Source organism: Phyllostomus hastatus, unplaced genomic scaffold, assembly GCF_019186645.2.
Source record: "Phyllostomus hastatus isolate PE091 unplaced genomic scaffold, TTU_PhHast_1.1 phas_contig_40, whole genome shotgun sequence".
Taxonomy (NCBI): Eukaryota; Metazoa; Chordata; class Mammalia; order Chiroptera; family Phyllostomidae; genus Phyllostomus; species Phyllostomus hastatus.
The window spans coordinates 47559282-47573467 of NW_025333872.1; the positions used below are offsets into that span (position 1 = coordinate 47559282).

The window sequence follows — 14186 nt, forward strand, 5'->3', positions numbered from 1 at the left end:
AAATGTAAATAAAGTGAGTGTTCTATATTTTTCTTTTCCCCTTTCTCACCTAAATTTAAGTTCTTGTCATCCGTACATTATAAATGTTCAGGGCAACTTTTGGACTTGAAGAAAACAAATCTAAAAGAGAGAAAAATAGGGAGCACTGATCCATAATGTATTTCATTTTATTGATACCATTATTCACAGCCACTTCAAAAATATTTAAGATTTGGAAAATCACAGTTTTTTAAGTAAAAAGGAACAGAGTTGTATACAGTGTAGTCTTGGTTTCCTAATTAAATATGTAAGTATAAAATTTGCATAGGACCATTTACATAAACATTTTCTTGAACAGTTACACCCATGCATATGTGATGTTCTAAAGAGATGTGGGTAAAGATTTGGGCTGTGGCTGTTTCTCGAATGCAAGTCATTTGATTTTTTTTCAATTCTTACTCTAGGTTTTCTGCAAGAAGCATGTATTTATAATTTGATAAACATATTTTTAAATAAATACTCTTTTATAGTGATATAGAGAAATGATAGAAGGGGACCAGACTGAGGCAGGTGCCAGACATTTTATGACTGATACAACAATCCAAATCAGAGAGTGAGGACCTGAACACAGGGTGATGACACATCTGAGAGACGCTTAAGTAGGATCAGCAGAGGGCTGGATGAATGATGAGGATGGACGAAGTCGTGAGGAAAGGGGGAAGTCTAAGATGATGGGTTGGGTGATTGTGCCATGGTGGCCAATACAGCAGACTAACAGGTTAGGAGTGGGGAAGAGATAAAGAGATTTATTTGGGACTGAGTTTAAAATGCCTGAGAATATCAAATAACCACCAATAGACAACGACCTATTGGATACTGACCTAGAACCTTCGAGAGTGATAATACAGTTTGAGAGTCATAATACATAATCATTCATTGTTCTCATTCTGCACAGAGAGTGTGTGGAGAAAGTTCTGAACTGAGGATGAGGCTCTGGGGAAGGAGGAGGTGAATAAAGGGAGAGGAGGCTGCGGACCTAGGAGCAAAGAGGAAATCAAAGAGTGTAACTTAGTGAAACCAAGAGAAAAAATTCCAAAAAACTAAACATAGCCAGAGATGAGAAATCTCTGGTAAGGTGAAAAACAGTGCTCTTTTGGATGCTAATTAAGATCTTTTATGAGCTTAATGAAGCTTGATGAAGTAGCTCAAGTGGAAGATAGATTGCAATAGGTTGAAGGGGGAAAGAGGAAGATCAGAGTTGAATCAGTGAATGTAGATTACGCTCTCAGGGAGCATAGGTGTAAATAAAGAGGGAATGGACCCATAACTATATGGGGACTTACTCAATTTTTATCTCCAAGACTCTACTTCCTCACTTATGAAAGGAGAAAATGCCCGTGTAGCAGTATTGTGAGGATTAAAAATCTATTACTAACCAAATGCACTCGTGTCCTTTCACTGAATCAGTATGTTGCTGCTAATTGCCATATTTTCATTTTCCTAATATCTTCGTCACCAAAGTAGGTGAATAACGAAACATGGAGTTCTTTGGCTTTGCCTTTTGCTAGCTCTATGTTTTATTGTACACACCTGAGTTTGACCTCAGACAATATTAACATATCATCCCTTTAGCACTTAGAACAGGGACAGTTTCAGTTTGGTCTGGGAGTGAATGGAGTTAAGGCAGAGCATTTCTTTTCTCACCCCACCTTACAAACCAAAGAAATGGCCTCTGATGGAGATTCTAGGAGCAAACACCCGTCGCTTTAGGAATCAGTTTGACCCACGAAGAATTCCTCTGTTGGATTAATTCAATATTCAAACATGTCTTTAAATTCAATTCTTGAAATATCTGGCCACTTTTCAGGTTTTGAGTTGAAGATTTCAAAAAGCCAGATGAGTCTGTCCTTAAGTGAAATCATACAGCCAGAGAGATGACATAACAATCGTTACCCGCTCACAGGGAAATAGGCAGAAGCAGGGAATGCTCAGTCCACACTGCAGGCGCATGGAGCAGGCAACAACCTGGAGTTATTCTAGTCAAGTCCAAGGCTCAAAGTTTCCAGATTTCCCAAGAAGACAGTACTAGAGGCCACAATCAAGGGCTCATCTCAAACTACCAGCCACTGCAGGTGAGAACAGAAAAGCTCTATGGTTCAGCCATTTCTAACCAAAAAGAAGGGTTCTGATAGTCATTGGAAAACAAAACAAACAACAGATTAATCAAAGAAACAGAAAATACATTAGCCTTTTGGAAATTTTTAAAATTTAAATGTGCCCTTAATTTAGCCTCTGCAGTGGGAATTTCTCAAGTGTGTGTGTGCAGTTTGTATTTTAAGCTTTTTGGAGCTGATCCAGGTATTTCAAATACTAATCCTGGAGGGATTGCCCTTTAAGGATGTCCTGCAGGGAATCTGTTACTCATAATTTTAAGTACAAATTGACAGGGAATGCTTTTTCAGCCCAGCAGGAGTCAGCTATGTACACATCACCAGACTTGGAGGAAACCCACTAACCCTCCTATTTTCTTGTACAAAGTTGAAAAAGTGGCAGTTGGGAGGGGCCCTCGGATAACTCTGGTGGCTCACTCTGTCCCTTTGGAGTTGACCTATGAATGCGTTGGAGGGAAAAATCATCACACAGTCTCCTTTTAACTGTTTAAATTACAGGGAGAAGCAGCTTTAAGAAAAAGTAAGTTTTGCTTTATTTTCCTTAATGTTTACTATGTGTTTTTCATGTGGTATTTTGGTTTCTTAATTACAGGAAATTCTTATAGACTTTCTAGTGACTGCATAAGAGAAAACTTATACTGGCAAGATAAGTAGAGATCTTGAAATTTTCTTTTTCTTTGAAATTTTCTTTGAAACTTTTTAAAAGTCAGTTGAGTCAACAGTTATCAAACTTTATATGCTGAGACTTCAGATTTTCATTGTGATGACATGTATGTGGAAGCAACATAGTGTCCAGATAACTCTTTGGAGCTGCCTCTTGAGTTCTGCAAATGGTCTTTATTCATGGGGGCACAGCTGCATTGTCATAAAGGGTGGCGGGATTCTGGGGTTCCATTTGACTTAATTTGTTTGAATGACTAGCTAACCACTGAGGGTGTTTTATGGCTGGATTTATAGATCCAAAGCACAATTTGAAGTCATTTATGTATTTTAAATGAGATTCTGGCTATTTTCAAGAAAAATTTACCTACTTTTCAGAAGCAGGTATAGAATATAATCCTAATCTTAGGTGTTCTGAGATTACATTTAAACGTCTCTGCGTGTCTGGCCCACACAGATATATAATGAAACTGTATGTATCTAAAGCATTGCTTTTTGAAACCGAGACAGCATCACTTAAGCAAAAGCATGAATCCCATATGTTTATGCCTTCTCCTCCACTATTTTAGTCAGACCCTCTTTGGTGTCCATCATCCTTTTGAAAACAAAATGCAACTTCTCAGGTGTCAATTTCGGCTTGAGGATTGTGAAAACTAAAAAAAAAAGTACTAATAAAATGTGTAATACTTATAAATAAAGTATAAGAAAACCCTCAAGTCATTTTAGCCATCATTTCACATTCATAATACTTCATGTAGGAATTCTAGCATTTTTATTAAGAAAGTATATGAAATAAAATATAACACAAATATTGCAAACATACATATCATACAAGAGAGTTTTTAACATATTTGTTATGATATATGCCTAAAGCCATAATCCAAATTGCTTGATAGGGAAAGTAGACTCTGATGTCTGTTTTCTACACTTGTTCTATGTATTCCCACATGTTATCATTAGTTGCCAATTCTGGGACTGTTCTGCCTAAACAAGAGCAGTATGTTTGTGTTTTAATGTAATATCACCTCACTGACAAGTTTACCTCTTATTTTTATTCTACTTGCCAACAACATTTTGAGTAAAGCTGGATTAATTTGGGTTTCTTAGACTAGCCTAGTAACTTTCTACTATAATGTTGAAAAGAAATGGTTTTCTAGAACATGGAGAAACCTTGATTTGTTTTTTATGTTTTTAATCTAGGAAACATGATCTCTTTGGCACTGAAAACCAAATACTTGGGTTCACATGGGAAGCTCTGAGTCAGATGTCAGTTAAACAATCTTGCATTTCTGTGTTCTTGTAATTGTCTTTTCCCTGTCGGATTGTCATCATTTTTCTTTGTTACCTTTTGTAACCTTGGAAGGGCTGTGGGAGGAGGAGGGGAAGGGGGAGGAAACTCCTTCCTGCCGTAACATCTTGAATCCCTCCAAAATGATCAGCTTCAGCATTTTTCTTTCTCCATATCTTTGGGGTCACAGACCCCCTTAATCTGATAGAATTACATTCTCTTCTCAGAAAAACAGTCCACTCCAAATAGATATTTCAGTGACATGTCTGTCCTTGAGTATTTTCTGCAGTCCTCATTATGAAACGCTATTCTCCCTGAAGCCGTGGACCTCAGCTTCAGACACATCCTGGGGCCGGTGGGTTCACCAAGACATTAAAAAGCTTCAGGAGGAAGTATGCCCAAACTTTGTCTGTAAACCTTCCTCACCTGAGGACAGGTAATTTAAGCAAGGATTTTAGCTGAAGGTAAAGTTTAAGGTTAATTTTCAAAGCAGCTGCTAACTTTGCAGTCATCCTTGCCTGAGCAGTGTCATGGAAAGAACAGTGGAAGATTTAAGTCGTGGAAGAGCTCCTTCGGTGGAAGCAAGGCTTAGGATGTAGGGGGAGAGAGTATAGCCTCTGAAGAGCCCAGACTGTGGGAAGGATGGTTGCAGTGGCCCTTCCTGTTTCTCCGGCTGTCCCTGTGCCCACCTACTGGTGGACTGGAACACAAAAGGGAAAATCTAAACTATGCCCATTATCTTCTACCCTCCTCTTCAGGATCACAGGCTCTAATCTTTCCTTTTTTCTTGGCTCCTTCCATCAGCATTTAAACATGTTCAAATTTCCCATCCTGAAAATCTTCTTTATTATTGAGCTCCTCCAGTTACCCTCATTTCCCAGCTTCATAGATGGATCTCTTGAAAGCACTATCTACGCTCTCTGAAGAACCTCCACTTCCTCAGCCCACACTCCTCAATCCACAGCCCTCTGGCCCAGTCCTCAGCAGCTTTCTCCAGGGCTCGCTGAGGCTATAATTACTGGTGGACTGCTAAATCCAGCAGACGTTTCTCATTCTCTACTTGCTGTCTCCAAAGCATTCTACCCCATTCTCCACTTTCCCCATCCTGAAACACTATTTACCCAGGATTTCCATGATGTCGAACTCCTGGTTTTCCTTCCACACTCAAGAGCACTATTCTCTGTCTGGCAGATTTCTCTCCTCCTCCCCTACATTCTAGACTCCTTTTCTCTCTCTGGGCAATTTCATTACTTCACTTATCATCTATTCTATGTGCTTATGAATCCATAATATCTCTAGCTAAGATACTTTTCTAAACTACAGACCTGTATATCTAACGGCCTGCTGAGGACAAGACTGCTGAGAGCGGGTTTGGCCCCCCAGTGAATACATTTGGGAAGGGAGGGAGGAACATGAGAGGCAAGCCAAGTAAAAACTGTGACATAGAATTTGCCACGGACCACGTCCAAAATGCCCAAGTAATTTATGTGGTTTCTCTTCCCCATCTCTTTAGCCCCATCTGAACGTCAATATTTGGCTGTCCTGCAGTCTTCTCAAATTGTATCATTTTAATCGAAAAGTAAATTTATTATTTCCCTCTCCTATTCTCCACCCCACTTCCCTCAAATATACTCATGTACAGTGAATGACACAATGATGCAGCCAACTGCTCAAGCCAGAAATGTGGGGTGAATTAACACTTCTCCCTTCATCATATAGCCAAAGCATCTCTAAGTTCTGTCAGTGCTACCTTGTACATTCACCTACTTCCCTCCTTTGTTGCTGCCACCACCCTATTTCAGGCTGCCCTCTTCCTTTACTTGTCTAAGAGCAGCCTTTCACTGGTCCCCCATCTACAGACTTGCCCTCCTCTACTACATCCTACACATTAAAGCCAGAGTGGTTAACCTAAAACAACTGGTCTAAAAACACTTCACCGTGCCAATCTCTTCAAACTCTTCCCTGACTCTCCACTGGCCTAGGATGATGTCCAGATTCCTTCTCAAGAGAAGCACTATACTGAATCATCGCAGATGTCCAAACTTGAAGGTGCTCAGGAACCAGCTCTGGTCGTTAAGATGCTGCAGGTCTGGGTTGGTGCCTGAGTTCTTACATTTCTAACAAGCTCCCAGATGATGCTGATAATCCTGATCTGTGGACCATACTCTGTGGGCCAACTCGGCAAAAGCTGAAATCCCAGTTGTGTCACTCACCAAGGCTGGGAACTTAGAAAAGTCACTAGCCTGTGTGTGTCTCACTTGCCTTGTATATAAAGTGGTCATAATGGTGCACCTTCTTCTTAGGTTGGTTATGAGAAAGAAAAGATGTTACAATAACTTGCAATATAGTAATTGCTAAGTGCTAGTTATTGTTATTACTAGTCACAATCCTGAGTGGTTTAGCCTCTACATTCTTCCAAACACACACACACACACACAGTCTACTAGTTAATAGAAATAAATGTATATATACCATTATCAAAATTTCACCTGGGAAACTGATACTTGCAATTCAAAAATCTTATAAACTATAACCTAAAAAAATGGATAATAAGTTAGATCCTAAAAAATATTTTAAATTAGAATTAACAGGTATTCCAATTAACATAAATAGAATATTTATTGTTTTGTTTATTTTTTGGCTAAGCCAAGAGCTTAGAAATAATGTTATTGATTCCTTGATTTTATTTTTGTTAAGTTTTAAACTACAAAGCTAGCATAATCAGAATCATAGTTTAACCTCCCAGTTAATAAAATATTTTATATATGTTATTTTCTTTCTTCTCCCTTCCCCTCACTTACACATGCATCCACCGTACAACAGACTAAAGAATAAAACCACCTTTATTATAACACATGTGTGGTTTGGAAAGTGTCACTTTATCCTGTGCTCCCCCTTTCAGAGTTCTAAGACAGTTGCAGAATAGACACAGGTGTCATAATGGGATCAAACTGTCATCAATTTTATCATTGTTAAAGCTGGATTGGAAAACAAACCTTTTTCTAAAGACTGCCCTACCCAGGCTGAATCAAGTTTATTCTCCATCGGGGTGGAACTTGGACCCTTTAAGCATTTTTTGGTGGGACAGGCAGCTCAGTGGGCTCTCTCCAGGGAGGGGGGCAAAGTTGGGGCGAGTACACTAGCAATTTTGACCACAGTGAGGCGAAGGGAGAGTGGATAACCCCTGAGAGGGTCCAACTGCCCAATTACTTACCACTCCTTGAGTGGAGTAGAATCAGTGTGCCCCAGGGAGGGACATGTTATCCCCAATACTTTCAAAAGAGAGAAAAATTTTAAATGACAAGTATTGGGGAAATTTTAATAAATTTAAATAAAAATTTAAATGAAAGTATTGGGGAAATTTTATCCCCAATCTTTCAAAAGAGAGAAAAATTTTAAATGACAAGTATAGAAATCTGGAGGAATGAGAGGTTCTCTCATATATTTTTTTCTTAGTTATAATTTTTTAATTATTTTTTAAGTTGTCATTTTTTTCAATTACAGCTTACATTCAATATTATTTTTAGGAGTTTCAGGTGTTCAGCACAGTGGCAGACAATCATACACTTTACAAAGTGTTCTCCAGATATTTCATATGACCTTTTATTTTTAAAAAATCTGCTTTCTTATAAACTTAAGTCATCAATGTAAATTGTTGAAATGCCATGTAAGAGAGATCGTTAGCTGACAGCATGTCGCAGACCTACTTTCACAGTCTGACAGTGTGTTCTCCAGTTGGCCAGGAGGAAAATAGCAACGGGTGGCTGAGTTTTTAAAGCTCTGACATGTAACACTATTTTGTTTCATATGTGACCTTTCCATCATCCATACATGAATGGAATGCTGCCCTCCAGGTGCGGGCCCTCAGATGTAATACAGTGCTCTCTGGCTGTGGTCCACACCCCCTGGCATGCCGTTTCTCCACCTCCACAAGTCTGTGGATACCCTACTGCTTAGGATCCTCCCTCCACCTTTTCTTAGAGACTAACTTTTCTTTAGACTATAGCTTCAGAAGAAGCTGTATCTGAATTTTTTTAGAAATGTCCTGAAATTTCCAGTGTACCCTGTGTATAGGTTCAAGCATTTCCACATGTCCCCTGCCCTTTCTTCCCTCACTCCCTTCCATCCACAATATTTACTGAGTGCCCATCACATGCTAGTAATATGCTAGACAGCAGCAGTGTGCTGGGAACAGAGCATCTGTCTTGCTGGAAGCTTACTATGGAGCAGAAAGATTAACAAGGCTAACCTTTCTGTACCCTAAAGTACCAAGGGCTGTGAGAACTTACAGCCAGGGTCCTCATCTGGTGGAAGAGTGACGGAGTAAAGACATTATTTGTGGGTCTCTCTCCTGTGCGAGCATGGAACCTTTTCATAAGTAGAGATGGGTCTCACTGATGAGTTCCGTGGATGGCCCAAAGCTGGCATTCACACGTTCTTTGTGAAACCGACGGAACTAAAGCACACTGTGTCTAGAGAGCCAGCTGCTCAATACTGTTGGGTTTAAAAGTAAAAAGAGCCAGACCAAGGCCAATGCCAGATTGTGGAGGGTCTGAAATGCTATGCTAAAAAACTTAAGAGTATGAGGGTCACAGAAAGTAGTGTGATTCAAAGACAAGTCATTTAAAGACTTTGGGTTGGCCTCCATTTATAAAAGGGGAAGGAAGTGGCTATTCGGCTCTAAACCTTTAATATTCTATCACCAAACATCTGACTTTTTTTCCTTACTGCTCTCATTCAATATATATTTGCTCCAGGGACACAGTTTCGAATGAGGCAGGAAAGGCCTCTGCGCCTGTTGGTGTGACACATTCGTCTGCCTTAAAAATTCACATGCCGGATGATACTTAGGATGAAAATGAAAATAACACTAAAACATAACCAATATTTGTCATTTTATACTGTGAACATTTGGTTTCCAAGGGAATGATAACAGATTTTTTCCCTTTCCTTTAAACACTGAATTAGCATAAACAACCTGAGAGCAACATGCTATTTTTCCAAAGCTCTAAACGCACAACTGCCAAGAGAAGGCCATGAGTTCTCTGGCTATAATCAAGTCCTTTGATGGATGCTGAGAATCAACTTTGTCTAAATCTCTGAGACTAGGAGCAGATAAAAATTAAATTAAACCTGGTTTTAAATATCACCATGCTATGCTTTAAATGGCGACCCCCTCTATCATCAACAAATTTTAAACTGTCAAGAAAGTAGCTTGTAATTATTGACGTGTTATCACCAAAGTACAGGATACAGTTCTGCCTTGAATCTTTTTAAATCACTTTCTGGTAAGAAAATGATTATTTTGCTTCAGGCATAAACACTTGGAAAACTTCCACCCACTTTGAACCCCAACCCAAACACTGCCCCCACCCACCCTCACACCACTTGGCACACATAGTCACATATACTCACACACACATACACACCCCACAGGCACACACATCACTACCTCATTTTTAGGTAAGGGTCAAGAAAATAAATCCAAGTGTGGTATTGGGCTTTGCTTCTCTACTCCACAGTAAGCCAATAATAGCTCCAATAAACAAAACCAATGGAAATTGAGTTGCTGTGAACATTGCAGGGGACGTGTCCCTGCTAGTGAGGCTAATTGGGTCACTTTTCACAGCCAGTGTCAGCCTGGCTGCAGGCACAGAAGAACCGGTGGTTATCTGGTCAGAAATTAAAACCTGGAGTGTCAGTTACAAATAAGGAGAGGGCTTTCATCTTTTTCTTTTTTTTGAAAACTCAGAGCAGGAACCCAAGCTGTCATTCCATACAAGCTTTTTGCCCATTTATATATGAAAACAGCATCAACAAAAAGGCTCTGATGAGCCAGGAAATCTGAGTTCTAGTTGAAGATTTTTCACTAACCAATTTATTAGCTTAAAAAAACCCCTCAATTTGCCTTTCTAAACTTCAGTTTTTCTCACTTGTTAGATGAGAGAAATAAGCAAGAGAATTTCATCAATCCCTCCCAGCTCCCAGATTTAGTGATTCTGTGACAATGGGCCTAGGTCAGAAGCGTGCTTTCATCACAAAGCAAAACTAACAAAGTGACAGCAGAACCAGGAGGCTTCTCTTGATATCTTCCCATGTTCACAGGGGATTCCTTCCTGATTTTCCCTACAAGTCTCCTCTCCTGTGTTTGTCCTTGTACTTCCTTGCTCTCATCTTCTTTATCCTAATACCTGAAGTTTAATTTTTTTAGTAACTTATTACAGAAAAGTCTGGTTGTGCCATCAATTTATTGCAGAGTAGAAATCAATTCTTGCCTTCTTGAGAAAATGAGGTCACACAGAGCAAAGCTAAAAAACAAATTGTTCAAAATTGTAGTAAATATAAGATTCTTTAAGTGGATCACCAAACCAGCATCCAATTTTGCTGATCTTAAAGAAAATCTCATTTTTATTTAACAGCCTGGTCCTAAATAGGTCACTCTTAACTAACTAGAAATCTAGTCTAAAAAGAAGCTTGGTAAAATTTATTTCAATTAGCAATGTAGGTATTATAAGTATTTACAAAATTTTATTTACAAGCTATATTCTACTTTTCTGAATTTTTCAGGAAAGGAATATTAGCCGATTGATACCCTCTCGAGACTTGAGTTGCAATCTCTATAAAATGAGGAGTTGAAACTAATATATCTCTTCTAATTCTTATGTGCTATGATTAAGAACAAGATATTCCGGGGAAATAAATTTGGTCTTTTAATTTGAGTTCATTTCATCTAATTTTTAAAATAAGTTACTCATGCATCTAGGACAAAATTCAAAAGGTACAAAAGGCTAGATAGTGAAAAGTACATCTCACTACCTTCCTTGTCCCTTCAAGTCATGCTGTGCAAAAGGAACTCCAGGCATTTTCAAGTTCAATGTCAGTTAAGGAGAAGCCAAGTTTAACTGATCAGTACCAAATGTTACAACATTATTAGGATAAATTACAGTGGTACCTCAGTACTCGTTGTTAATTTGTTCCCAAACTCATGACGAGTGCCAAAACTGAAGAGTACCAAATGATGAAGCATTTTCTCTTTAGGGGCAGCATCGTGACTTATATAAATTCTAGTGCTATGAGTCCGGAGAAAGGACAGAGTAATGGAGTACTAAAGCATTTTTTCCCATTAAAATGAGATGAGTACAGGATTTGATGAGTTCTGAAGCCGATAAGTACTGAGGTATGACTTTAATTTACAATATTCCACCTTGCAAGGCAGAATATAAATACCATGGTTTTGTTTTATTTTGTTTTACAATAAATGTATTTAGATGCTGCCAAAATGCCTGGTGGGATGTTGATAATGTAGTGGTTTTATAAAGTGTGACTATGACCTGTCCCGAAAAAGCATGAAAATAGTCAACTGAGATTTAAGAATTTGGAGGCTGATTAGAAATTACATGCATATGACAAGGGGTACACATGCCTTATGACCAGCCCTTAGTGTCAAGCTGCTGGACTTCACAGAAGTGCCTGGGGTTGCCCCTTGACCCCTGGCTGAGAGCATTCCTTTTATCAGAGGTCTAGCCCTCTCCTCCCCAGCCCTCTACAGGCTCAGTTGGTGTCTAAAGTCTGTAAAGACCAAAATAGAAAGGTCCAAAGAGATGGATAGCAAATACCTACTGCATATCTGCATCTATCTGCAACACTGCTGGTAAACTTGCCAAGAGGAAGAATTCTTGTTATCCTTTGATTTGGCCTACCAGTTCAGAGGGGAAGAAGGATCTGGAGCATCCTCCCTAGAAATCAAGGACAGAATGCTTATCTAGAAGGTTCTAGTCACCTAGGGACTTATAATTTCCCAATAGGAAATTCCGACTGTAAGTGCTTCTGCTTATTTGCTTGATCTTGAGCCATCATCACTTTCAATGAAGTAGAATCCTTTGAAAATTATCATCAGTTTTATCTGAGACATTTTTCAATCACCCAGTAAGTGTTGGGCACTTGCAGCTTCAACTGAGTACAGGAATAAGGCACACTTGGTTGCTCTTAGTGAGCTTTCGTTATGATTATAAGGAATACAACACACACCCCAAATATTTTAATATAAGGTAAAATATAAAAAATATCTAAGAGAAACTCGAAGGCTCTCATTAAACACATCATAATACAACTTACAAATGCACTCTCGGATACCTTAAAATTCAAAAACTTTTGAAGCTTTAAGTCAGAGGTGAAATACAACTTGACAGACTCATCTTATTTCAGAAAGCCCAGAAATTAGCTCTTCTTTCATTATTGTGTTTTGTGAATTTGAAGAAGATCATAAGCCAACAGAATCTATAATGCTCATTAATGCTGAACAGATGAAAGCCAATATATTATATGGTTAGACTTGGCTTATTCTCAGGAAAGAATTATGATTCTTTATGATTTTTTATGATTATGATTTTGATTGATTGTGAAATCTTATTTATTGCTCTTAGTTGAATGGCGGAAAGATCTTCCTAACTAATTTGTTTAACTGGAGTTGTCATTAGGTAAGTTTTGGATTTAAAAAACTGTTTTATAGGTTCCATTAGATAAAGAATGCATTTATCATTTTATATTGGTCACTTCCCAAATAATGCCCACTCTTTATTTTATAAGACAGTTTCTAATACAATTTATATATGATCAGAATGGAAATGATTTGTTTCTTATATTTAAAATGTATTTGTTTAAAAGAAAATTCTGGAACATAATTTTTCCTTGGTTTTCCTATAGCATGAAGAGACTATATAGGGGTAAGGTAAGTTGACTGTGCCATGGAGATTGGAGCAACTCCTCTAAATTCCCGAATCCATGGTTATTAATCTAACCTGCTCTCAAGCCACTGTTTGAATTTGTTTGTCATCCTTTTAAGGTAAATTAATTAAGGATTGAGTTTTCTCATCACTCATTATGAAAGGAAATTCAAAAATAAAATACGGTGATTACGATGATCAATGTATAGTTCCTCATATCAGAGCACATGGAACTCAACAATGAAAAAAATTTACAAAGGACATTGTCTTTCCTCTCCGATGAGGTATACCCACCCCCCCAGAAGATTCCTCCGGACAGCATATTTTTCATGTAATGTTGTGCATTCAAATACCTGGCCCTGTGGAGTTATTCGGCCATCTAATAACACGTTATTAGCACGTGTTATAGATGTGGCATAGGTCACAGGTTTAGTCCTCCTCAGTAGACTTAGTTTATACAATGACAGATCATGCTTTATGCTAAATAACCTTCCATTTGTTCTTAGACATAAGGGAAAGCAGGCAGAAACAGTGCTACACAGATGGATCCATGGAGCTCCCTCTCCATGGTTAAGAAAATAACTGCTAGGGCCCTGGCTGGTGTGACTCACTTGACTGAGTGTTAGCCTGCAAACCAAAGCATCACTGGTTCGGGTCCTAGTCAGGGCACATGCCTGGGTTGTGGGCAAGGTCCCCGGGGAGGGGGGCAGTGCGCAAGAGGCACATTGATGTTTCCCTCCTTCTCTTTCTCCTTCCTTTTTCCTCTAAAAATAAATATATAAAATCTTTAAAAAAGAAAATAACTACTAGGGTTCAGATAGTGATAGTATTGTAGTTAAGGAGCATGATCAATAAGGTGATTTTCAAATAGAAAGGAAGACCAAAACAAACAAAAATATTATACAACTACTATCTTTGAGAAATTCCATAGAGCACTTGTCAAATTTTTCAAGAATCTAGTGGCAGGGGAAATATTTTGATAATTATGTTAGATCTGCAGTGACCTCATAGACTCCACCTCCAGGAAATGGGGTTGATTTGGTAGATTCATACACAGGAAACACTTACCTTGCCCTTACCACAAGCTGACCCTATGCTAAATCGTTTTGGATAAATTATCTCTTTTAGTTCAGTCCTTGTATGTACCAAATCCTAGTACTAAATCAGAACCTCAAACAAGACCTTGAAAAGATCTCAAGACAACTTAAGAACCAGATTTGCTCTTCTAGAATACCTTGTATAGAAATAACTGCACACTTTCAAGGAGTAGAAGCAAAGACTCAGCTTATACATGCTGAAATGATTGTGGTCCCTTTGGTGTCAAAATTGTAGGAGAAAGCCTAATGATGAGTTTAAAAGCAGAAA

The 14186-nt window shown here is 38.5% G+C and overlaps 1 protein-coding gene across 5 annotated transcripts in view; it reads left to right on the forward strand.

Moving 5' to 3' along the window:
* The first annotated feature begins 2056 nt into the window (after window positions 1-2056).
* FHL5 (four and a half LIM domains 5) overlaps window positions 2057-14186 on the forward strand; it is a 33081-nt gene continuing 20951 nt past the window's right edge. For 3 of the 5 annotated variants that reach the window (XM_045842543.1, XM_045842542.1, XM_045842546.1), the window contains exons 1-2: window positions 2532-2670; window positions 12522-12575. The gene's annotated coding sequence lies outside the window, so the exon portion shown is untranslated. Of the gene's footprint in view, window positions 2112-2531; window positions 2671-12521; window positions 12576-14186 lie in introns of those variants that run through there. The other 2 variants (XM_045842545.1, XM_045842544.1) reach the window with 2 other exon arrangements.